General features: G+C 35.1%; 1 protein-coding gene across 3 annotated transcripts in view; it reads left to right on the plus strand.

Moving 5' to 3' along the window:
- Positions 1-5,697: 5,697 nt before the first annotated feature.
- The window catches only part of LOC145277493 (uncharacterized), a 656,318-nt gene continuing 636,259 nt past the window's right edge, over positions 5,698-25,756 (plus strand). For 2 of the 3 annotated variants that reach the window (XM_080128883.1, XM_080128881.1), the window contains exon 1: positions 5,698-6,035. The gene's annotated coding sequence lies outside the window, so the exon portion shown is untranslated. The remainder of the gene's footprint in view (positions 6,036-25,756) is intronic. The other variant, XM_080128880.1, reaches the window with a different exon arrangement.

The following is a 25,756-nucleotide window of genomic DNA, read 5'->3' on the forward strand; positions in this document are numbered from 1 at the left end:
TTAGGGAATTAATTAGCGGGGTCATTATGAAGGGAGAAGAGTAGAAAGATGTTTGTTAACATTACACTTGAACTTCTGCATATCATTGCAGTTGGGAAAGCAGAATCCCGGAAGGGAGTTCCAAAGACCCGCAGTTCTGGGGAAGAAACTATTGGAGTAAAAGGCTTTCTTGCACCTAGGGATCTCCACTGTAAAGGGATGAGACTTAGTAGCTTGTCGGGTTTGTCGGGGGTAGTTACGTCGGGGAGGTACAAGTGTTTGCAGTTCGTCAGAGCATTCACCATTAAAGTATTTGTAGAACAGGCAGAGGGATGCAACATCTCGTCGATGGGACAGAGGTTGAAGCCCAGATGACAGTTCAGGACCTATCAGGTTTGCGACTCTTTTTTGAACCCTGTCCAGGAGCGAGAGACAAGCAGCAGATGCACCAGCCCAGATGTGACAACAGTACTCCATACATGGGCGAATGGTTGCCTTATAGAGGTATAGGATACTGGCAGGCGTAAGTAGTTTTCTAGCACGGTAGAGGGAGCCAACCTTCCTTGCAGCAGCCTTGGCAATGCTCTCAATGTATCTATTCCAGTTCATATTCCCTGTAAACGTTAGGCCGAGGAGTTTAAAAGAAGTACTTTCAGGCAATGTGTTCTTGGCCATTGCTATTGGTGGTAGAGAAGGTTTCTTGTAGTTATTGAAGGAAACAAGCTTAGTCTTAGCAGCATTGAATGAGACCAACCATTTTTGTCCCCATTCCACTACGGATTGGAGGTCATCCTCTAGTGTTTCTGCCATTTTCTTGGATATGTGTTCATTTGTTTTCCCCTCATATCTGTTATAGAGAGTGGTGTCATCGGCAAATATACCCATCTCCGAAACAATATTATCAGGGAGGTCGTTTATGAATATCAGGAACAATAGAGGTCCAAGGATAGACCCCTGAGGCACTCCCGCATTTATGTCATATTGTTTGGATGTACGTCCGTCGAGGACAACTTTGATTTTTCTATTACTTAAGAAGGATTTAATTACGTTATGAATTCTTCCAGTGATTCCATATGATCTAATTTTCCTTAGAAGACCATCGTGCCATACCCTGTCAAAAGCCTTAGATATATCAAGGGCCACCGCTCTACCCTCCCCTGTTTTATCCAATGAACGGTATATACGTTCAGAAACTACAGTTAAGATATCTGCTGTTGAACGGGCTTGCCTGAATCCATATTGTTTGTCAGTCAAGAGTTTAGCAGCTGTTAGGTGCTGGACTAGGGCTTTATTAACTAAGGACTCAAATATTTTGGCGAAAAGCGGGAGGAGGCTAATGGGGCGATAATTTAGTGGGTCAGTTCTTTCACCAGAATTCTTGAAGACTGGTACCACAGAGGCGGTTTTCCAGCAGTCGGGAAAACAAGATTCGTTAAGGCATTTATTGTAAAGTTTGGACAGAACTGGAGCAACCTCGGCAGAGCATTTTTTTAATAGCACAGCCGGGATGAGATCTGGTCCACATGCTTTAGAGGTGTCTAGGTTTTTTATAATAGCATGTACCTGAGAAGGGGTGATTTTCAAGTCGTCAAGTGTGGCGTCTGTTCGCAGAGGAAAATCAGGGAGTGAGTGGTGTACCGAGTTCAGTGTGGAGTTTGAGGCAAACCGACTGGCAAGCAGATTAGCCTTGTCAGTTGCCGTGCAAGCAACCTCATGATTGTTTGTTAGTGGGGGAATAATTGACTGTCCATTATTAACTACGCTGTTGTAGATTTTCCAAAAATCCCGGGTTCCTAATTTCTGTGCTTCGATGCGCTTTCTGGTGGTTTCAGAGTAATCTGACTTAGCTGTGTCTATCACTCTCTTACAATTATTTCTAGCTTCTATAAACTTCTGTTTATTTGAGCTGGACTTATGTCGGTTGAATCTGCGGAACGCATGCTGCCTTTGACAAATGGCAGCTGCACAAGCAGAAGTAAACCATTGGGGGGAGTGGGGCTTGCTATAGTATTTCCGTGCGGGAACATGTGCTTCAATAGCAGTTTTGAACCATTCAGTTGTCTCATTTGCACACTGTTCCGCTGGAAGAGTAAAGATATTTTGCCATGGGGCATCTCTGATGAGCTCCCTGATGGCTTCCCAATCAGCCTTTTTGTAATACCTCGTTGTTTTGAGTAGTGGGTCTTCAGTTTTAGGGCGAGAATTTAGGCTGATTTCTACCATTATCACAGCGTGATCAGCATTCCCGAGTGGGCTATGGGCATTTGTTGTACAGTCATTGGGAACTGTTGTCAGAAAGAGATCTAGAAGTGAGGCATGTTGATCGTGCTGGTCTGGGAAACGTGTCGGAAATGTAACCATCTGAGATAGGGAATGAGATATAGAGAAGCTATATGTGGCGCTATCAGCTACGTCTGTGTGATTTGAGAATCCTAGCCAGTTACTGTGGTGGACATTGAAGTCACCAAATACATGTATTTGTGCGCTAGTATCGAGGGAGAGTGCTATATCTATGCTGTCTGAGACTTTGTTTATTAGGGTACAGTCTTGGTTTGAGGGAGAGCGGTAGAGAAAATATAAGTAGCTAATATTGTGTTGCATATTTAGTCTGAAGCACATAAAGGCCTGGCCCTCTGATTCTAGTTTTATTTCTCTAGTTAGGGGGAGGGTGTTTCGAATATAGACTCCAAGTCCATGCATATGTCTGTCCGAGTCCTTACGGTAGAGTGGGAGATAACCAGGCATGTTAAAGTGGTTAGAGGGTATGGAGGAGTGAAGGTTAGTTTCACTTAATGCTAAGATATCCGGGGTGTTTACAAGGAGAAATGACTCAACATCATCTAAGTTAGTTCTAAGCCCGCGGTTATTAGTAAATGCAAGCCTCAAGGGAGGAGGCAGGTTGGTTTTCTTTGAGTTTGGTCCTGGTTTAAACGTAACTTTTGCTTGAGCTGTCATTTCATTTTATTTTATTTAAAAGTTTCAGTTAGGGTGGATGAGTGAGGGGATGCTGGACAAGTAGTTGTGCAGAATACCAGACATGCAATACAAGTAGACCATCAGCTGTCCTCACCCACAGGATTGTGGCCTCAGGAAAGCCCACCGGGGATGAGTGCAGGGTCCCTTTCCATGCGCGACATGGCACTACAAACATCCCGATATTTTACAACTGTTGATGGAGCAGCCGCTCTAAGCGCTACCGAAGAGTTAGGGCTCCTGTACTATCAGTCGGAAACAGCAGCCAGGAACTGTCAATCCGGTACCCTCAATCCATTAGGCAAAGCCAGCCCAGTCCAACTGCACTGACATATATGGCACTGAAGCACCCCACTGTGTCCAGTTTAGGGGGATGGGATGTGGCAGGAGTGGGGAAAAGCGGCGTTCATTACCCTAGTCAGGAAACAAGGTCAACCACTGGGTGATTCAAGCGAGTCCCTGTGATAGTACCTCTACGCTTGGCCAATAGGCAAAGAAGGAGTATGAAAGCCGAGCGATAGACAGAGTCTATCTCCTCCTTAAGCAGTTTATGTTTGCCAACCGGTGATTTATTTGAGTCACCAGCTCTAGGAAGGTTGTCGTCCAGGACTGAAGAGACCTCCCTCCCCTAGGTTTAGTTTCAGAGTTTTCCTTCTCCTAGACGGATGGCCTGGGAAGACCTACGGGTCCATCAGCTCCGAGGGGGTTCGCCCCGCGCCTGGGTCCTAATCCAGGTATTTCTGCGACCCCGCATGGGTAGTTAATATTTATTGGTTATTTAGGTTAATATCTCCTAGAAAATCGGGCATTTAGGTTAGCTTCTACAGAAGATTTTCACTCCTCAAGTGTGGTTTAATATATATATATATATATATATATATATATATATATATATATATATATATATATATATATATATATATATATAACTGCATAGAACTAAACTCCCACCACAAAATCAACAAGACCGGATCATTACAAGAATGTGCTAATCTCTCTAGATTTTGGGGGTTCAATCTATGCAACCAATGCTGGGCCCCACTCCTAAAACTGAATTAATAAAATATCAAGAAAAAAAAAACAAAAAACTAATATGAGTCCGTAGGACCGGGCATGATGACATAGGATTCTTCATTGAATCCCAGGCAACGTCGGGTTTCACCTTAGTTATCAATAAAAATACGTTTAAGAATGTTTAATCCGTAAAAAAAAAAATAGCTAAAAATACTTGTTCAATTCAACAGTGCCTCAGATCCATTTTTTTTTTTTTTTTTTAAATTTGATGACATTTTTTAACAAAATAAATTAATTATCGATGAATGTATTGAACTAGTATTAAATTTCAGTTAAAAACAAATAAACCAAAAAAATCCGTCTCACAAAAAACAAATCATGAACCAGGATAACGTTGCGGGGAGGGGGGGGGGCTTTCGGATTCAGATCAAACATAATAATAAAGCGCATTGTTTGAGTTTTTTTATATATAATTTACTTCGGTCATAATTCAAAATTTTAATTTGTTTAATTTCTGTTAATATATTTGCTCCAGTTTTCTTTTTGATATATATTGCACACAAAAAAATAAAATAAAAACAGCAACAAATAGTCTCCTGATAAGTTGAGCGTGTCTGCTTAAAGCTACCCTCGCCATTTTCAAGTCTCGTGAGCTCTCGTCGGACGAGTCCATTCTTTCATGAAATTATCAATTTGCTGTAGAAATAGCGAAAGATCAGCGGCAACGCGTAGGGGGGTGAGCAGGTTGGTTGACAAGAGCGCTTCTTTTTTTCTTATTTATTTATTTATTTATTTATTTTTTTAACTAAAAGGGTTTCCGTTTTTTTTAATGCGAAAAAGTCTAATTATAACGATTAAAATTTATTTTTAAAAGTTCTGTTAATTTAAGTATTTACTATATAGTTACATCATTTTAAAAAGTTTTGAACCAGAATTTACACAATTTTTGTAAAATACAATTTGAATTTTAATGTTTAATATTTTATAAAATAAACACCAAAAAAGTTTACTGAAATTATTTTTTTTACATCTTTAATGCTTTTTGTTACGTTTTCTTCTTCTTCTTCTTCTTCTTCTTCTTCTTCTTCTTCTTCTTCTTCTTCTTCTTCTTCTTCTCAAATTCATTTTTTGTTGATTTTTGTTTTTAATTTAATCTTTAACCTTCCAAATCCGACGGGGGGTTTATTTTATTTCGATTTTGTAGTTAGTTACATACTTTTTCATCCTTTTTCGATTCTATTTTGTTGTACCTCAAGTTTTGAGTCAATACAATATCCAAACAGGTGTGTGTGTGTGTGTGTGTGTGTGTGTGTGTGTGTGTGTGTGTGTGTGTGTGTGAGAGAGAGACAGAGAGAGACAGAGAGAGACAGAGAGGGCACTCTTGGAGTTCTTTCTAATTTAAAAATATTTATATATATATTTTATTCTTATTAAAAAACGCTATTTTTGCATTAGATTAAAGAATGTGAAATAAAAAGATAATTTAATTTAAAATTATTTAAAAAATAAAAATTTTAATTTTGCTTTTTCTTTGCAAATTTTTCTTTGTAATAAAAATTGAAATACTTTTTCTTTTATTTAAAACAAAAAGCAAACAAATAAAAAAACAAAAACAAAAATCCCTAATATTTCCATTTAAAATAAAATCAACCATGAGCTAAAAATATCTTTTTCTTCTTTCTTTAATACGTACAGTTTTGATTTCATTTTCATGATAAAAAAATAAAAGAAGAAAAGAACTAGCGCAACTTCGATACATTTTCGGGTAGGAGGCGGTATCTTCTAAAATAGGCGAATAGGCTGTCACCCCCTCCGTTTCGGAAATCGGCACATGGACCGGCTGTGTCCAGGCCTTACTACCCCCAGTGACAGAGCTCCATCGAACACACCACGGCAATTCAAGAGTGGAAAGACCTTTTCTTAAAGAAAAAAAAAAAAAAAAATTATAGACACACCACCTATTAAATTAATCTCAGCAGCAGATTTTAAAATAACCTCAAGAGAAGAAAGAAAGAGAAAGAGAGATTTAAAACCGTTGCAACAGCAAGTTTTGATTGCTAAAAAAAAAGGTAAGAACAATGCAGTTTTGAATTAAAATCTCTCTTTAGCATTTTAGAAATACATTGTCACTCCATTCATTCAAAGTCAGTTCGTTCATTCATTTTTTCTGAACGCATTTCTACTCTCGTTTTGTCTAATATTTATTCAAATTTTATATACATCTTCACATTAGCAAATACTATAAAGAATAGAGGCCTGCCTTCGCGAATAGAGTAGGAAACGCGGATTATTATTTTATTTGAGGCTCCCATATAATTATTAATATAACATTTTGCTTGTAGGTTTCCTTCGAAGTTACTACTACTGCTTTTTATTCGTAATATCGTAACGGTACGCGCGAGTACTTGCTCCTGAACGACCCATAAATAATTTACAGAATTAAGTTACAATAAAATAGCTCTTATGACAGCGATCACTGATGTTTGAATAATATTTATTGTTGTTTATACCTAACTGCTATCCGTTTTTATTGACGGACATTTGAAGACATCGGTAGTTTCTGTTGTCTACAATCATCTCATATATGACTAAAAGATAAACTACATTTTTTTTTCTTTCTTGTTTCGTTGTCCCCCCTGAACGCGCGGACTTTTATTTTGTTATTTACTTCAACTGGTTGACTTTCACTTTCGTTTTTAATAACCGTCTTTATTAATTATTCAAATTATTTATAACTACTTTTATTTTTAATTAACTTGCATGCTTTTTTTTTTCCATACACTGACTTATTTTAATAGTATTAAAATAAATCAATTGTATGAAAATTGTATTAAGTTAAATTAATCCTGATGCAGAAATACGGTCTGTGCTATTTTTAGATAACATTTTCAAATTAAATTTAAGTGTTACGGTATCTTGTTTATTAAAATGTTAGGTGAAAGTACAGATTAGTTACACCATACCCTCCCCTATCCATGTTAAGAATCAGATTCTAAATAACGTTATTTCAACACGGTCCGTATTCTGCTCTTATTTAAAAAAAAAATCGCCCCCCCCCCCAAATAGTTAGATGTGAAATAATGTCGATATAATGTGGAAAACCCAGTTCCCCGAAAAAGGGGGACTTTCTTTATTGAGACAGAAATAAAACACGTCCAGAAAGATCCCTCCTCTTCTTTTGAACAGATACTATATTTTAATCCTAGCTCAAGGGCTAGGTAGTAGTACCACTGTTTATTTCAATTATAAAGCTCTTTTTGTTTATCCTCAGCTACAGTTTAAATTACATCTATTCTTGCTTTGATGTATATTTATTTAAAAATTTTTACTTACTATTTATTGTGTACGTAACGCGCTTCGGGCCGTATCAATTTATTCAAATAATTGAAGTGCTTTTGTGAATAGTAGGGGGGGGGGGTTTAGTCCGTTGTTGATGTTCACAAAACGAACGTTTCACTTGTAATTAATTCTGATTACATTGACGTTTGTGTGGTTCCTCTTTTTTTTTTTAAGTGGTCACACTTTCAAATCGTATATCGACCTTCAAAATATTAACATTATTTACCCTATTGCCCGCCACCCCTCCCCTTCTCTTCCTCTCTCTCTCTTTCACACTCTCTCTCTCAACTTTACTTGATATTTGTCATTCATTGCATTACGTTTGCATCTGTCTATCTATCTAACGCATCCTCTTCCTATATTAATGCACATAAAATACTTTGTCTTTCTCTTTCTTTTTATACATAAATACACTCTGTATTCCACCTATGGTCTATTCATACGTATTCTATCTATACTGCCTTTCTATATGCTGTCTATGCATACTTTATTCATCCCCCCCCTCTCTTATATAAGTTTTAGCCTGACGATTCCCGATAGAGATAAAACGTGGAAGCTATCAATATAGCTTAATTACCATAAATATATTTTCATAACTTACTACATAGCTCTACTCAGGTATTGATCGCTGTTGAACTAAATACTGAAAATCGATACATAAAATATTATATCACCAACTTATAACATTTTATGCGAATACATGAAATATATATAACATATAAAATAGTTATCCACAAAAACGGGGTTCGTCGAATCTGAAGTTCATCAGCGAGGCTGACTACATAATTTTATTATCGTTCAAAACTCGACATATATATGTCATCTACCTTCCTGCTGCAATAAAAGACAGTGAGTTAATTATTCGGTACAAACTCATTCACTAGTGTTGTGACTCTCCCCGAGTACTCTATTGCCACGACCTCTTGTCAGATTAGATTCAGCTTAGTAAATATCCGTATATTTTCTGCCCACCCCCTTTACATTCCCCTTGAATATCTATCTATCGGTGTGTGCTTAGCAATCTAGTGTCATAGCACCCCTTATTACATAATCTGGTGCTCACAACTCCGAGCCTTGTATCAGTTATGACCCTGTTTATTCATTCTGTTCAATTCCATTGTCATGAAAGGTTGGAAAATGTTAAGTACTTTAACATACATTATGTTAGTGGGTAGGATTTATGGAGGAGGCAATTGGTTCGCCCCCACCCACTCCTACTGGAGGGAGCCACACCTATCCCCCCACTCCCACCCGAACACTTCCATCTTTAAAAAGAACCGACAATTATAAAATTAGTCTCTTTATTAAATGTTTTGTTCAGGATTTCATTTCTACTGAGAATACTTTGATTTTAAAGTACTCTAATCTTACGCGCGAGCACACACACACACACACACACATTATAGATATAGATATGGTAGTTCAGGTTAAGAATGTGTATTTGTTGGATAACAATCCAGACATTATCCACCAGGTTTATATAATAGTGCTCAATAATGAACAGAGCTATTTATATCAATACGTATTTTTACAGACTTATTTATATAAATAAGTATTGATATAAATAGCTCTGTTAATTATTGAGCACTATTATATAAAACCGGTGGATATTGTCTGGATTGTTATCCTAAAAACACATTCTTAACCTGAACTACCATATATATGTGTGTGTGACTGTGTGTAATAAAAATTAAGGTGAAAAGTAAACTTTTAATGGTAAGGTAAATCTATCAAGATAAAAAAAAAAGGTCTACCCGGTTAAGAGGAGCAAACACTATATATATATATATATATAAGGTTTTTATGGATATATAATTTTAGAAAACATTTGAATAACACTGGGTGCAGTGCCATTATTAATTGTTGTGTTTTTTATATATAGTTTAACCAAATATTATTAAAGAAGACAAATTTGACAACGAAAGGAAACCAAAATAAATATTTTTTCGCTTTCTTTCTCCTTATCTCTAATTCAACGTTTAAAAAATGATTCACCACCTTTTATCTAATTTATGTTATATATATATAATGAATGAATGACAAAAGTCTATATTCCAAATTTCATGATGTTGACCATCTTACAATTTATTCCTTTAATTCAATTGACACAATTCTTGACAATTTCAATATTTTAAAGGAATAAATTGTAAGATTGTCAACATCATGAAATTTGGAATATAGACTTTTGTCATTCATTCATTATATGCTCTGTAATTACATTGAGCTTCTTAAATAAGGATTGGAATATATAAAAAGGAAATATAAGTGTATAAAGAATATTCATATATATATATATATATATATATATATATAATATGGCATAATCGCGTTGACATACCGGTTCTCGTCAGATCACCAAAGTTAAGCAATGTTGAGCCTGGTTAGTACCAGATTAATGACCATTTGGGAATTCTAGGCATCGTACATGCTCTCCGCCTATCTCGACATTTGTTTATAGTCGTCCTGTACATACACTTCACTTGCCGCTGGTATTTAACAATGTCGACTCAGGAGAGATGTGGTTGGAGATTGCGCAGCTCCTGCCACAAAAATTTCACGCGCAGGCACCCCTATGTAGGTATCCATTGTTTGTCAAAGACTGAAGGAGCCTTAAAAATATATATATTGTTTGCTCCTTTTAACCGAGTAGAGCTTTTTTTTTTTTTATCTAGATAGGTTTTCTTTACCATTGAAAATTTATTTTTCACCTTAATTTTTTATTTACACACACACATATATATATATATATATATATATATATATAATGTGTAAATAAAAAAAGTATATATGCTCTCCATTTTTTTCAATTTTTTTTTATAGTTTCGTTCAAGCTGTGGATCGGGTATTCTGCCGGATGCCAGACATTCGTCTGCTATCTCATATGTGTGTGGTGTGAGGAAAGTTTTAAACAAACACAATTTAAGAAATTCTCAGAGCATCAAGTTATGTAAAATCTATTAACAAATTAGATTTTGTGGATCCCCAGGATATAATGAATGCTACAGATAAAAATAAGCTCAATGGTCAATAGATTATGTTAAACAGAGCTTCATATTATAATTCGGTAGGTTATAAATAAACATTGGTACATGTTCATTTTCACAGCTTGATTATAATATTTAGATTTTAATTATGTCATAAACTTTATAATCTACTCTGTGTGTGTGCGTGCGTGCAAAGTAGTGGTGATAGGCGTGAACTGTGGATTCTGAGTGCTGGGTTCGAGTCCTATTCAGGCTGCTATATCACTTTCAATAATATCATTTTGAAAGGTCTAAATTCATATATTCATGTATCATCCCTTTAGCTATGGACTAAATAGAAGGGCAGACTAGACTCGCAAGCTTTGGTTGAGCAACTAGTATGCTGCTTCCCAAAATAAGTAAAGTATAGAAGAGTGGACCCCCGTCGTACTGAACAGAAACATACCCAAGCCCAACAGCAATAAAGCCACTATTAGACTGGCTTGTTATATATATATATATATATATATATATATGTATATATATATATATATATATATATATTAGAAAATGTTCCCGGCGTTGCCTGATATTAAATGGAGTGTTAAATTGCTTTAAAAAAGTGAAGTAACAAAAAAAAACAAACAAAGAAACTGAAACCTGTGCATGCAAATATTATATTTTTTCTAAACAGTTCTTCTTGTAAGTAAAAAAAAAAAAAAAAAATACTAGAGCTGATATCAACACCAAAACCTTAATACAGTGAGTCAAGTATGATAACCATTAAGCCAGCTTGACATGATCTTTAAAAAGTGTTTCCAACATTACTTATTCTTAATATAATGTGAATGATTCATGCTTGCACAGTCGTGAAACAGTTGACTAACAGATAAAAATCCATTGAACCACAAATACCAATTTTTCATTTGTGACCCCTTTAGCAGCCTTTTTATTTATTTATTTTTATTTATTTTTTTTTATTTATTTTTTTTTTTGGATGAAAACAAATTAAAAAGATTTCCACATGTCTGAATACTCTATATACCAAATTTCAAGTCTGTAGATCAAAGATTCGTTGAGTATATAGGTTGAGAGTTGTCTTCACACACACACACACACACACACACACACACACACACACACACACACACACATTCTCACTTTTATAGATATACTAGCTGGCTGCCCGGCGTTGCCCAGTTATAAAATATGCATAAATATTATATTTTAATTAATGCAGAATTCTTATTTATCATAAATAGAAATACCGTAGATATTAAACATAACGTTTAATTCATTTAAGAAAAATGAAGTAAAAAAAAAAAAATTGAAAAAAACTGAAACATGTGCATGCGAGTGTTATGGTTTTTTAAACAGTTCACTTCTTGTGAGTAAAAAAAAAAAAAAAAACTGAGATCAAAATCTAAAGACAGTGAGTCAAGTACGATAACCATTAGACCAGCGTGACACGCTTTAAAATGTGTTTTCAAATTACTTATAGTAAATATAAGTAATCTGTAATGTGAACTATTCATGTATGCGCATTTGTGAAACAGCAAACATAAAAATCCGATAACTCCTACGTACCAATCTTTCGAATTACTTATATATAAAAACCACTCTGTCTGTGTGTGAGTTCGTTCTCCATGGACTCCAAAACGACTGTTTATTTTTGTTTTTTGTTTTTTTTTAAATTTCACACAAATGTATTTTCTGGTGGTGTTCTTAGATAGGTTTTGTATTGGATTGCATCCAATAAGTATCAATAATAAAAAATCCCATTAAAAAAAAAATGGAACAGTCTGAAATTGACCAAAGTTAACATCCTTATACAGCTTAACATCGCAAGTGGATTTGAGAAGTTATATCACCACACAAGCAGAATAGCTCGGCATATAAAATCAATAGTAGGTTCTTTGATAAGACGTGGGGGTGGGTGGGCGTACGAAATTAATGTTTCTGTTTAGAACATAATTGCAGCATCATACTTGACTTCTGCATTTTAAACTTTAATTCAAGCCATTTTCTTTTTTTTAAATAATTTTATAAGACCAACAGAACACTCTCCACAGTGCAATGTAGACTACAATGTATTGTGGACTGTCGCTACATCCTTCCAGTGGACCACGGTGGGTCCCTGACTAGAGCAGGCAATCATTCGTTTGAAAAGTATGAAATTTCACCGATTTCAATGACAATAAAGTATTGGAAATGTGTACAATTCATTCATACTCATTTCATCCCGAGCAACGTCGTGACTCCCTGCTAGTATATAATATGTATATATAAATGAGAATAAAATTGTAGATTGCCTATGATCATTTTTTTTGCAAACTATTTTCCTCTGAGTATATGAGCCATGGAATAAGGAAAATTTTAAGTTTCCATTTTGAATTCCTTGTTGAATAATAAACTGTTGTAGATTCTAATTTACAAAGTTTAAATTGAATTTCTTATATTAGCTTGGTACAAAAATAATGTCGGGTTTATATATATATATATATATATATAGAGAGAGAGAGAGAGAGAGCTGAACGTCAAAAACGACCTTATTTTTGCACCAATATAATATCAATACTCTATCTCGAATATTGAGCGTTTTCATCGAGATGGGAGTGTTCTGTAAATATTTATACTCTCTTTAAGTTTACACAATTATTCAATTTGTAAACTTGAATTTTCAGAACTGTGTATTTTGAACCGAGAGAGAGACTTAGCTATCGTACAAAGCTAGGACTCTGTAACATCATCTGTGTATAGATACTCCCTCAGGCATTTGTCTATTAAAATGGTCCCGTGGCGATGGAAGTCATTTTGGGGCTCATGGACTTTTAAGTGTCTGAGGGAGTGGCACTCGTCTGACAAGACGTTGCACTCATCATATATATATATATATATATATATATATATATGATAGATTTGTATTAGATATGTCTTATATAACTAGATATCAATAGATGTATTTATTACATATATACACTGGGTAAGTATAAAATATACTTATATGTCGTAGACCTGTATTTTGTAATCGATATACAGGTACATTTTAATTTATTAAAATATTTTGGTTATACTTTTGCAAGATATGTTTTAGCTCTAGCTAAAAATCAACTAAACTTGCTCATTATGGAGATGAAAAAAAAACAAAAAAAAACAACAATATTCATCCGAAGAGATCACATGACGAGGCTTAATTCAAAACTATTAATTATAATGGTTGAAATTTTTCATTAATTTTTCTTATTTCCACTACGATTTTATGCTTTCGGTTCATTGTAGGAGACGCGAGATGAGTTAATATTTATTTATTTTTTTATTTATTTATTTATTTTTATTCAATTTTCACCCCAAACAAGGCACAGTGCCACTTTGAAGCAGGGGGCTACTATTAGGGACTTAATTAGCGGGGTCATTATGAAAGGAGATGAGTAGAAAGATGTTTGTTAACATTACACTTGAACTTCTGCATATCAGTGCAGTTGGGAAAGCAGAATCCCGGAAGGGAGTTCCAGAGACCCGCAGTTCTGGGGAAGAAACTATTGGAGTAAAAGGCTTTCTTGCACCTAGGGATCTCTACTGTAAAGGGATGAGACTTAGTAGCTTGTCGGGTTTGTGGGGGGTAGTTATGGCGGGGAGGTACAAGTGTTTGCAGTTCGTCAGAGCATTCACCATTAAAGTATTTGTAGAACAGGCAGAGGGATGCAACATCTCGTCGATGGGACAGAGGCTGAAGCCTAGATGACAGTTCAGGACCTATCAGGTTGGCGACTCTCTTTTGAACCCTGTCCAGGAGCGAGAAACAAGCAGCAGATGCACCAGCCCAGATGTGACAACAGTACTCCATACATGGGCGAATGGTGGCCTTATAGAGGTATAGGATACTGTCAGGCGTAAGTAGTTTTCTAGCACGGTAGAGGGAGCCAACCTTCCTTGCAGCAGCCTTGGCAATGCTCTTAATGTATCTATTCCAGTTAATATTCCCTGTAAACGTTAGGCCGAGGAGTTTAAAATAAGTACTTTCAGGCAATGTGTTCTTGGCCATTGCTGTTGGTGGTAGATAAGGTTTCTTGTAGTTATTGAAGGAAACAAGCTTAGTCTTAGCAGCATTGAATGTGACCAACCATTTTTGTCCCCATTCCACTACAGAGTGGAGGTCATCCTCTAGTGTTTCTGCCATTTCCTTGGATATGTGTTCATTTGTTTTCCCTTCATATCTGTTATAGAAAGTGGTGTCATCGGCAAATATACCCATCTCCAAAACAATTTTATCAGGGAGGTCATTTATGAATATCAGGAATAATATAGGTTCAAGGATAGACCCCTGAGGTACTCCCGCATTTATGTCATATTGTTTAGATGTACGACCGTCGAGGACAACTTTGATTTTTCTATTACTTAAGAAGGATTTAATTACATTATGAATTCTTCCAGTGATTCCATATGATCTAATTTTCCTTAGAAGACCATCGTGCCATACCCTGTCAAAAGCCTTAGATATATCAAGGGCCACCGCTCTACCCTCCCCTGTTTTGTCCAATGAACAGTATATACGTTCAGAAACTACAGTTAAGATATCTGCTGTTGAACGGGCTTGCCTGAATCCATATTGTTTGTCAGTCAGTAGTTTAGCAGCTGTTAGGTGCTGGACTAGGGCTTGATTAACTAAGGACTCAAATATTTTGGCGAAAAGCGGGAGGAGGCTAATGGGGTGATAATTTAGTGGGTCAGTTCTTTCACCAGAATTCTTGAAGACTGGTACCACAGAGGCGGTTTTCCAGCAGTCGGGAAAGCAAGATTCGTTAAGGCATTTATTGTAAAGTTTGGAGAGAACTGGAGCAACCTCGGCAGAGCATTTTTTTAATAGCACAGCCGGGATGAGATCTGGTCCACATGCTTTTGAGGTGTCTAGGTTTTTTATAATAGCATGTACCTGAGAAGGGGTGATTTTCAAATCGTCTAGTGTGGCGTCTGTTCACAGAGGAAAATCAGGGAGTGAGTGGTGTACCGAGTTCAGTGTTGAGTTTGAGGCAAACTGACTGGCAAGCAGATTAGCCTTGTCAGATGCCGTGCAAGCAACCTCATGAGTGTTTGATAGTGGGGGAATAGTTGACTGTCCGTTATTTACTACGCTATTGTAGATTTTCCAAAAATCCCGGGTTCCTAATTTCTGTGCTTCGATGCGTTTTCTGGTGGTTTCAGAGTAATCTGTCTTAGCTGTCTCTATCACTCTCTTACAATTATTTCTAGCTTCTATAACCTTCTGTTTATTTGAGCTGGACTTATGTCGGCTGAATCTGCAGAACGCATGCTGCCTTTGACAAATGGCAGCTGCACAAGCAGAAGTAAACCATTGGGGAGAGTGGGGCTTGCTATAGAATTTCCGTGCGGGAACATGTGCTTCAATTGCAGTTTTGAACCATTCAGTGGTCTCATTTGCACACTGTTCCGCTGGAAGAGTAAATATATTTTGCCATGGGGCATCTCTGATGAGCTCCCTGATGGCTTCCCAATCAGCCTTTTTGTAATACCTCGTTGTTTTGTGTAATGGGTCTTCAGTTTTAGGGCAGGAGTTTAGGCTGATTTCTACCATTATCACAGCGTGATCAGCATTCCCGAGTGGGCTGTGGGCATTTGTTGTACAGTCATTGGGAACTGTTGTCAGAAAGAGATCTAGAAGTGAGGCATGTTGATCTTGCTGGTCTGGGAAACGTGTCGGAAATGTAACCAACTGAGATAGGGAATGGGATATAGAGAAGCTATGTGTTGCGCTACCAGCTACGTCTGTGTGATTAGAGAATCCTAGCCAGTTACTGTGGTGGACATTGAAGTCACCAAATACATGTATTTGTGCGCTAGTATCGAGGGAGAGTGCTATATCTATGCTGTCTGAGACTTTGTTTATTAGGGTACAGTCTTGGTTTGAGGGAGAGCGGTAGAGAAAATACAAGTAGCTAATATTGTGTTGCATATTTAGTCGGAAGCACATAAAGGCCTGGTCCTCTGATTCTAGTTTTATTTCTCTAGTCAGGGGGAGGGTATTACGAATATAGACTCCAAGTCCATGCATATGTCTATTTCAATGTTCCTGATTTCAGAGAAAGGTTTGAGTCGTAAGTCACCACCAACGAATTGGGAATTAAATCAAACCAAGTCTATTATTTATGTAGCCCAATCACCCCTATACATCTACCTATAATAAGCAAAAAGTATTACCTTTCTTATTTTATTTTTTTAATTACATTTTATAATATTTAATTTTTTGCTCTGAATGATGCATGTAGCAAACATTGGGTGATGGTACGATGACATTTTAACCTCTTAAAGGCGCATCCGGCATTTCCCATGAATAAATGAGGACCTACGTTACTTTTCATGTTATATAATATATATTATATATGTAATATATATTATATATATATAAAAACATATATATGAAAAAACTTTGCAAGGATGAGATATAAGTAAAATATTTTCGCTTATTTTCTTTTCCTTATAAAAGAAATGGTTTCCATAATGTTTTATTGTTAAAGTGTTTTTTATTCAATAAGTCTGACGAAAGGCTGTTTTTGTGAAAAATTTCAAATGACATAATGTTTGGATTTGTCCGAATAATCTTGAAACAATTGCAACTAACGATGAAATACACTATTTGTTGCTATCAATCCATTCCTTGATGTCTTGATTTTGTTAAAACAATATTTATTATATATATATTGCATGCATATATATATATAATATAATATATATATATCTGTGAAAGTGTGTGTGCACGCACACACATTTTCCTACCAAACTACTGTCAATTTTCAGTCTACAGACTTGAGATTTGGAAAAGCCTTTTTAATCGGTTTTTGGACAGAAATTTGGCTGTAAAGGGGTCAAAGTTCAACAATTTGACCTTTGAAAACTCTACCAAACTTCTCTGTCAATTTTGTGTCTAAACACTTGAAATTTTAGATGTAGGTTACCTGGACATGAGTCAAACTTTTTAATATATTATATATATATATATATATATATATATATATATATATATATATATATAATTATATATGCTCAGAAAGTTATGAACAGTACATAGGGCCCGAGCAAAGCCGGGCTGAACTGCTAGTATGTAATATATATTATATATATATACTAGCATTTCAGCCCGGCGTTGCCCGGGTGTTTGGAGATGTATGTTGAGCAAGAAAAAAAGAAAAGCAGACATTGACCTCTATTATGACCCCTTAACATTGTTTTGGGCTCAAATCAAGTTATTAAGTTGGATCCATGTCCAAGGAACCTATATCTAAAATTTCAAGTGTTTAGACCAAAAATTGGTGGAGGTGTTTGGTAGATTTCTCAAAAGTCAAATCGTTGAACTTTGACCCCCTTAACAAATTTCTGGCTGAAAACGGATTACAAAGATTTTCCAAATCTCACTACCCTGTATATCAAATTTCGAGTCTGTAGACTGAAAATTGACAGCTATTGCGTAAGGAAATGTACATAGGCACACAGACAAGTTCACTTTTATAGATAGATACTATATATTACATATACAGTCCTGGTCAAAATCATAAGACCACTTAAGAAAGTAAGTGTTTACGCATATTATCGAATTTTTAATCAAACAAATGGTTGAAACCATTGCCAAAAGGGAAAATATGATGGAAAAAAAATGAAATCTGCTTCATTCGAAACCTTAACTTTGATCTAATAATTATTTTTTAAAAAACAAACATTTTCACCTGGTCAAAATGATAAGACCACTGATAATTTATCTAACAAAAGGCAATTATAAATTACTAAAAAGGGTCTCAGTATTTAGTATAGCTTCCATTATTACGAATTACTTCAAAAATTCTCTTCGGCATGCTTGCAACTAAGTTTTTTATCAGTTGTGAAGGAATTTTATCCCATATACTGAAAAATGAATCAGAAAGTTCCTTTATTGAATCATACTGGGTTCCATCCTTGAACACTTCTTTTGCCATCCATCCCTAAAGATTTTCAATCGGATTGAGGTCCATAGAACATACTGGATGATCTAACAATTCTATATTATTTGAAGAAAAATATTCTCATGCTTGTCGAGAAGTGTGTATCGCAGCGTTGTCTTGATGGAAAATCCAATTTCTTCCACACAGACGTGGACCTTCAGTCCTGATAGAAGCATTTTCAAGCATTGAAATGTACTTCAATGATGTTTGCCGGCCTTTCACTACTTGCAACTGTTGGGTCCCAGCTAACGAGAAAGCACCCCAGATCATTAAAGACCCTCCTCCACTATGCCGAGTTGAAAAAGTCTCTTTGGACAAATTTTTATCATGCTAATAGTGTTGAAATCCATCTGGACCATCTAGATTAAACTTTTTCTCATCGGAGAAAATTACATTTTCTCACTTCTCTTCATCCCAAGTCTGGTATTTGGCGACATATTTAAGTCGGTTAGTTTTGTGCTGTTCAAGAAGACGTGGTTTCTACAGTCGCGTTAAATGATTGAAACCCTTCATTTTCAGATGCCTTCTGATGGTTTTAGGACTACATTCTGCTGCTGTTTGGCTTTTCAATTGACTTGAGCTTATACTGGAGTTTTTTTTAAAACTTCTTCTGATACGGCGATCCAGTGATGGGGTTATTTTTTTGGTCGACCTGGACTCTTTTTGTGCCCATATTGATCTGGATTTCTTAAAAAATTTGTGATGACTGTTTTGCTACGATTCACTTCGTTTGCAATGGATCTATGGGAGAGTCCACCCCTATTAAGCTCAAAGATCCTTCCTCTCTCAAACTCTGATAATTTCCCTTTTGCCATTTATAATTTAGTAAGATGTTTTTTTATCCACTAACAAGTTGCTTTTAGTAACATAGAAAGCTTTTCGTATTCATTTTTTCAAAACTAGCCGATTTTATTAAAATGGTATTATCATTTTGACCAGGTGAAAATGTTTTTTTCTTTTTTTTTTTTTTTTAAATAATTATTAGATCAGGGTTCAGGTTTCGAATGAAGCAGATTTCATTTTTTCCCATCATATTTTCCCTTTTGACAATGGTTTCAACCATTTGTTTGATTAAAAATTCGATAATATGCGTAAACGCTTACTTTCTTAAGTGGTCTTATGATTTTGACCAGGACTGTATATAATATATCACTTTCATTCAGTTTCGAAAGATAATGGATACCACTCTAAGGGTAGCTGCACGTGAGGTAAGGGCAGCACAATCTCCAACCACACTTCTCCTGCTTGAGTCCAGTGGCAAGGAAAAGTTTCAGGACAACTGGAAACAATTGGAGAGCACCAACAGCACTTGGAATTTCCACGTGATCACTCATTTTACTATTGACCAGGCTCAACGTTGCTTATAGGATTTCTATTTTTTTTTTCCTTTTGTTTTTTTTTTTAATAAAATAAAATGAACAGGTCGTAATGATGTAGACCCCACGAAAACAGTGTCTTCTCTTTGATCAAAATATACTCCCTTAAGTACACCGGTTAAATTAGTTTCAAAATAAATGATCTGCTGATTTATCTCTAAAACTTTAGGGAAAGTTTGTTAACAGACGGAAACTACTTATATATATCCAGGTTAAGAATATTCAAAGATAAAACGAATAATGAATTAAACAAGCTTTATATAAGAGTGCTCAATAATAAATAGAGCAAGACATACTTTTCATTTATGTTTAAATAAATTTTGATGTCGTTACACAATCATGACAATGTTTCGGTCAATTAGTTATCCATACCTAAAGACCTCATCAGGCGATACCAAATCTCTCTTTGAAAAGATCAAATCCTCAACCATGATTGTTTTTTTTTTTTTTTTTTTTTTTTTTTTTTACAGTGATCACCACTTATCAAGGCCCGGAAGCCACTCAGGGATAAGGGTTATTGCAAGTACATTACGTTAGTGTGAAGATTTGATGAAGTGTTTAATTAAGGGGGCGGTTCATTAGGAATTTGTTAACATTGGACTTGAAGACATCCAAGTTGTAGTCCGGAGGGAAGCAGGCTGACGGAACAGTTCCACAGGCGTGCAGTTCTAAGAAAGAAGCTTTGTTCATGGAATCTGCGTTTTGATTTAGGCACAGATATAGAGTGGGGGAAATTTTTCACAGTGGATTCAGCTAGACGGGTGTTTTTGTTTAGTGATATTAAAAAGGTTCATATATATATATATATATATATATATATTTATTTATATACTAGCAGGCACCCTACAGCATTGCCCGGTCGTATAATATGCTTAAATATATTTTAATTAATGCAGATTTCGTTTTTATTATTATATTATATTGAACCTAATATATAGTAATAATTTAAAAAACAAAAGAAAAAATGACTCGTGCGCCACCACTGAGAATCTAAACCAAAGCATTTAGCTCACGATTTATTTTCTCCTTTGGCGTTAATGCCTGACCTATAAAGACATGTATACTGCAAGGCTGAAAAATAAAACTTGAACCAATAGCGATTATGTTTCGCATGCATATTCGTAATGCCGTCGTTCGACCGTCACCTTTGCAAATTTCATTTTTTATTTTTTTTATTTTTACATTTTTGCATCGATTTTCCTCGGCTAAAACCCAAATATAAAGTTTCGCATGGGTTTGAATACCCTATATATTAAGTTTCATGTCTGTAGACCAAAAACTCTAAGGAGTTTGGTAGGCAAAATTTTTTAAATGAATACGCATACATAAATATATATAGAAAGAGGTTTGTGTTTACTATGAACTTTTTACGCAAATAGGTTGCAAGTATAAATCATGTAGAATATCTGCATGAATATAATTACACGTAATAGTTAACTAAAGATGATCATCCCATAAGAAAACTGAAAAAACAAATAGGGAATTAATTGAAATGGATGTTTAAAAGAATATGCAAATTAGCTAGATCTTTTGCAGAAAGAAAGAATAAAGTTGTATTTTCATTTTAAATAAATAGAAAAAAAGGTTCGCCTTTTTTCTTTCATGGCCTTCGGACCAGGACTTCACATAAGTTGATTGGTCCTTGGTCAATGTAGGGGAATCCCTTCACACTGAGACAATTACTATTTTTTTGGATACTGTCAGAGTGCTCTCTTTTTTCCCTTGTTTTAGGGGAGCTGGTTTTCCCTCCACATTAAAAAACGACCTTGTGTCACAGTTGCTTTCGTGAGGAAACAAATAAATACCTAAATAAATAGAAAAAAAGTTTTTGATTTGAATATCAATACACAAAAACAACGAATTTATAAAAGTATAGATATTTGTATGAGAGAGAGAGAGAGAGAGAGAGAGACAGACAGACAGAATAAAGGAAGAGAAATTAAATACGAACTTGCATTTGATAATTGTTGCAGATTAAATCTAACCGATATATGAGTAGGTGTACATGTATTCAACTCAAGATGCGACTCGTGAAATATATTTGACAAGGTTTACAATTTCTGCTCAATACCTAATAAATAGCACTTTAAAAGGAACGTTATTAAAGTTGCATACAACTACAGTGGGATATAGTATGTTAGACACTTTTTTGACGTTATATATATAATTGTGTGTTTGTGTGATTTTTTTTTTTTTTTTTTTTTTAGATACGGTTTTATAATTTGTATTATTTTAATTATTCGGAATAATGTTCTCATATTGGATGTTATTTTCACATTTCAACCGATGTAATCTCCGATTTTCTTCAGATACTTCTTGTGGAACTTGGAAAACTTATATATGGCAATTAAGCTACACAGAGAATTCCGCGTTTCATTCTCGTGAGAATTCTTCAGGCTACCTAACTGTACTTATGCATTGAGCACTGAAGTAAATACTGAAAATTCACGCATAAAATTATATCTTCGTATATTAATTTATGTGATTAAATGAAGTAATCATATATATGTGTGTGTGTGTGTGTGTGTGTGTATATATATATATATATAAAAAAAATTTCTGTATGTACAGAAAATTTTATTTTTAGTAATTACTTCGTCAGTGCTCGATCATTAAATAGAGCTAGGTAGTAAGTTTTAAAATATATATGGCAATTAAGCTGCTAATATTTTCCAAACTTTGCAGTAAAAATAAGATGATATCGACGTTTTGTGTTTCAATATCAGTTGTGATTGGCATGATTCGTCGCATTCATTATCACATTCACATTTCACAAACAAAATAATTATCAGTTTGGTTTTTCGCAATTCTTTTTCATTTCGATAATAACTATAATTAAAATGATTATTTTTACTTAATTCTTCATACATCTGCATAGTTATCTCTCTTTCTTTCTTTCTCTCTCTCACTCACTCACTCATATATATATATTATTGGTTAGTGGGATTTTAATGACCAAAGGAATAAATACAATACAGAATCATATTTTTTATTTTTTTTATTTAAAATAAATAGATTAAATCAGAAAACAAAAATCGTGACCAGACAGATTTTTTTTTTTTGGGGGGGGGGGGGATTGGAATGCAACCAACAAGTATATTTGCTCTAAAGCTGGAGACATAACTTCATTGAGCTTGTTATTTGAAACAACTTGAACGATATTATAAGAAATATATGCCTTAAAAATCAACTCAGGAAGTATATATGTGTGTGTGTGTGTGTGTGTATGTATATATATATATATATATATATATATATATATATATGTGAGTGTGTGTGTATCTATGTATTAGGTTGTTCACAAATAATGTCGTTTTTTGATGTTCAACCTCATGTCAAAAAACGACATTATTTTTGCACCAACCTAATATATATATATATATATATATATATATGATGATTGCAACGTCTTGTCAGACGAGTGCCACTCCCTCAGACATTTAAAATCCATGAGCCCAAATGCCTGAGGGAGTATCTATACAAAGGTTCCCCCATCAGACTTGTTTGGTGAGGAGGGCGGCTAGTCTCCCTGGAGGATTAAAAACAAGACCTTCCAAAGGGCGAATGAACTCTTTTTCTGGGTCAACGGCCAACTAGCACCGTGTATATTTGTGTGTGTGTGTGTATATGTGTATTGGAGTGGAGAGGGCTCCCGTAAGCCGTGGTGAAGGCAACCTTTCTAGGAGAAGCAAATCTCTGATTTAAAAAACCATAAAGCGGGAAACCAGTACCCGCATTAAGCTGGTCTGCAGTTTAATTTGTTGCTGGCTATCTTGCTCTTGCTTGTTGCTGGATCTCAACATTTTGAACCGAGAGAGAGACTTAGCTGTCGTACAAAGCTAAGACTCTGTCTGTAACATATATATATATATATATATATATATATATATATTATATATACACACACATACATAATGCGTGTGCATGTTGTGTAGGCATCTCCTGTCTTTCCAACAATCGTCTTTCATTCTGAAATGAAATTAAATCTGACAATTTGGTCACTTTGAAAAAAAAATAAGGGTTTTTGGGTTCATGGGGTGTAAAATTTCTGACGTAGTGGAATTAAGCCAGTGAAACATGTGATAAAGTGATACAATGAACTTAAGAGAGGAGTAAAGGCATCATCATCACTTATTTGAAATTCAATTTTTAAATTCAATTCAATTTTTAGAACCGTCCAACACATGCCAAATCAAACATTAAAACGAATATGATGATGATGATGATGATACCCATAAAGATTTTTTTTTTAAATTGGCTTCTTGTATCAAAATGGACTACAAAATGACATCACTGTTTAAAAGAAAAAAAATTCCTTATCAAAAATTATGCTAAAAATGTCCCTTTTCTTTTTTTTTAATGACAATCTCTTTCATTGCCAATAAAATCTCTGCTTGCCATGAACATAGTTTTTACAAAAGACATTTAACATATTTTCTCCAAGATAAATCTATATAATAAAGCTCAATGTCTGTCTGTCTGTACACGAATAGGCTCCTATATGGTTTATACTAAACTGACCCCATACAATGATAGAAGAGGTATCAAGGATCTTAAATGTGTATAATAAAGTAGGTTTGCAGAGAGGAAAGGTCTCTTATAAGGGGAAATCCTATGCACGCTCACACCGTTTGATGTACATTCATAGTTACCAAATTTAGCAAGATAGCCTACCACGGGATGGGGGAAGTTTTGACGGGTTAGACCGCTGACCTTCACTGGGGGTAAAGCCCGAGTGATATCACTTATAAGAGGGAACTCTATGCATGCTCACATCATTTGATGTAGAGCTACCGAACTTTCCATGATAACCCACCATGGGAAGGGGGGTTATGGGTTACATCACTTACTCCCACCAACAGAGGTGTGGCCTGATGGAGGTCACTTATAATGGGGAGCCCTAATTAGTGTTTGAATGTTTATGTAAATAAAGATTCACACTACTACACCCCCACCCCAACAAAGATGATCTGAACAATGCCAGATCTGTTATTTATATAATAGATTCCTCGAGTAATAAGTTAAAAGTTTCTTTCCAAATTAATACATGATAGTGATGAAAACAGACCTAGCCCAGTTAATCGTCCAGAGAATGAAAAGTTTTTTTTCTAAATTTCAGACATTTTTCTGAAGCTATGCCAATGAATAATATAGCAACTTTATGGAGAAACACTAAAGAAGCATAATTTGTGTTCATCATACAAGGGGTACACTCATGTATATTAGTAATGGTTCCTATTTACTTGCCTCCCCATGACGGCACAGTTAGACACAAGGTCGGTTTTTAATGTGGGAAAAATCCAGCTCCCTCAAAAAGGGGCACTCTGGATAGGAACAAAATTAAACAAAATTAAAATTGTCTCTGTCATGAAGGATTTCCCTTCCAGTGATCGAGGACACAAAAGGTGAAGTATATATTAGTCGATTCACTAGCATGGTATAACGAGGACAGTTATTATGTACCAAACATTGATGCTATTTTTTTTTTTCATTCCATTTGCAAAATTCAATCATGCTCTGCAAGATCAAAAACAAAAATAACAATTTTCTTCTACAAAACAACCAAACCAAACCCTATGAATAAATATTAGAAAATATAGAGAACTTGAAGTACAAAATTACTTACATAACCTGAAAAGGGTTGATATGCTGCAAAACAACTAACTCCAACTTCATGAATAAAAATTTTAAGACATAAAAACTTGAAGGATTAAGATATTTTCCAAAATGACTGAACCCAGAAAGGGTTGATATACCGTAAAACAACCAAACCGAACCCCATGAATAAAATTTGGGAGATATAAAAAAAGAAAACCGTTTTCCTGCTTTCCAACTGACTACAGTATGCTCATCTTCGAGTCCAACTTTAACAAGTTCTTGATAAGTTGTCCCCTTAAGTAATCCAATTTACCAAATTTCCACTACTAACGATTAGTACGATATTTTTCCATTGTACACTCATTAACCCTTATCCTCGAGTGCCCCCCGGCCTTGATAAGTGGTGAATCCTTTGTAAAAAAAAAAATAAATTGAAGCATAAAAACTTTTTCAAAGTTACTGGATTCGGCATTAAATAATCCGAAAATGGGTTGATATGCCATAAAACAAAGCCAAACTGAATGCCATG

This window comes from Euprymna scolopes, chromosome 6, assembly GCF_053919585.1.
Source record: "Euprymna scolopes isolate OS-2025 chromosome 6, ASM5391958v1, whole genome shotgun sequence".
Lineage (NCBI taxonomy): Eukaryota > Metazoa > Mollusca > Cephalopoda > Sepiida > Sepiolidae > Euprymna > Euprymna scolopes.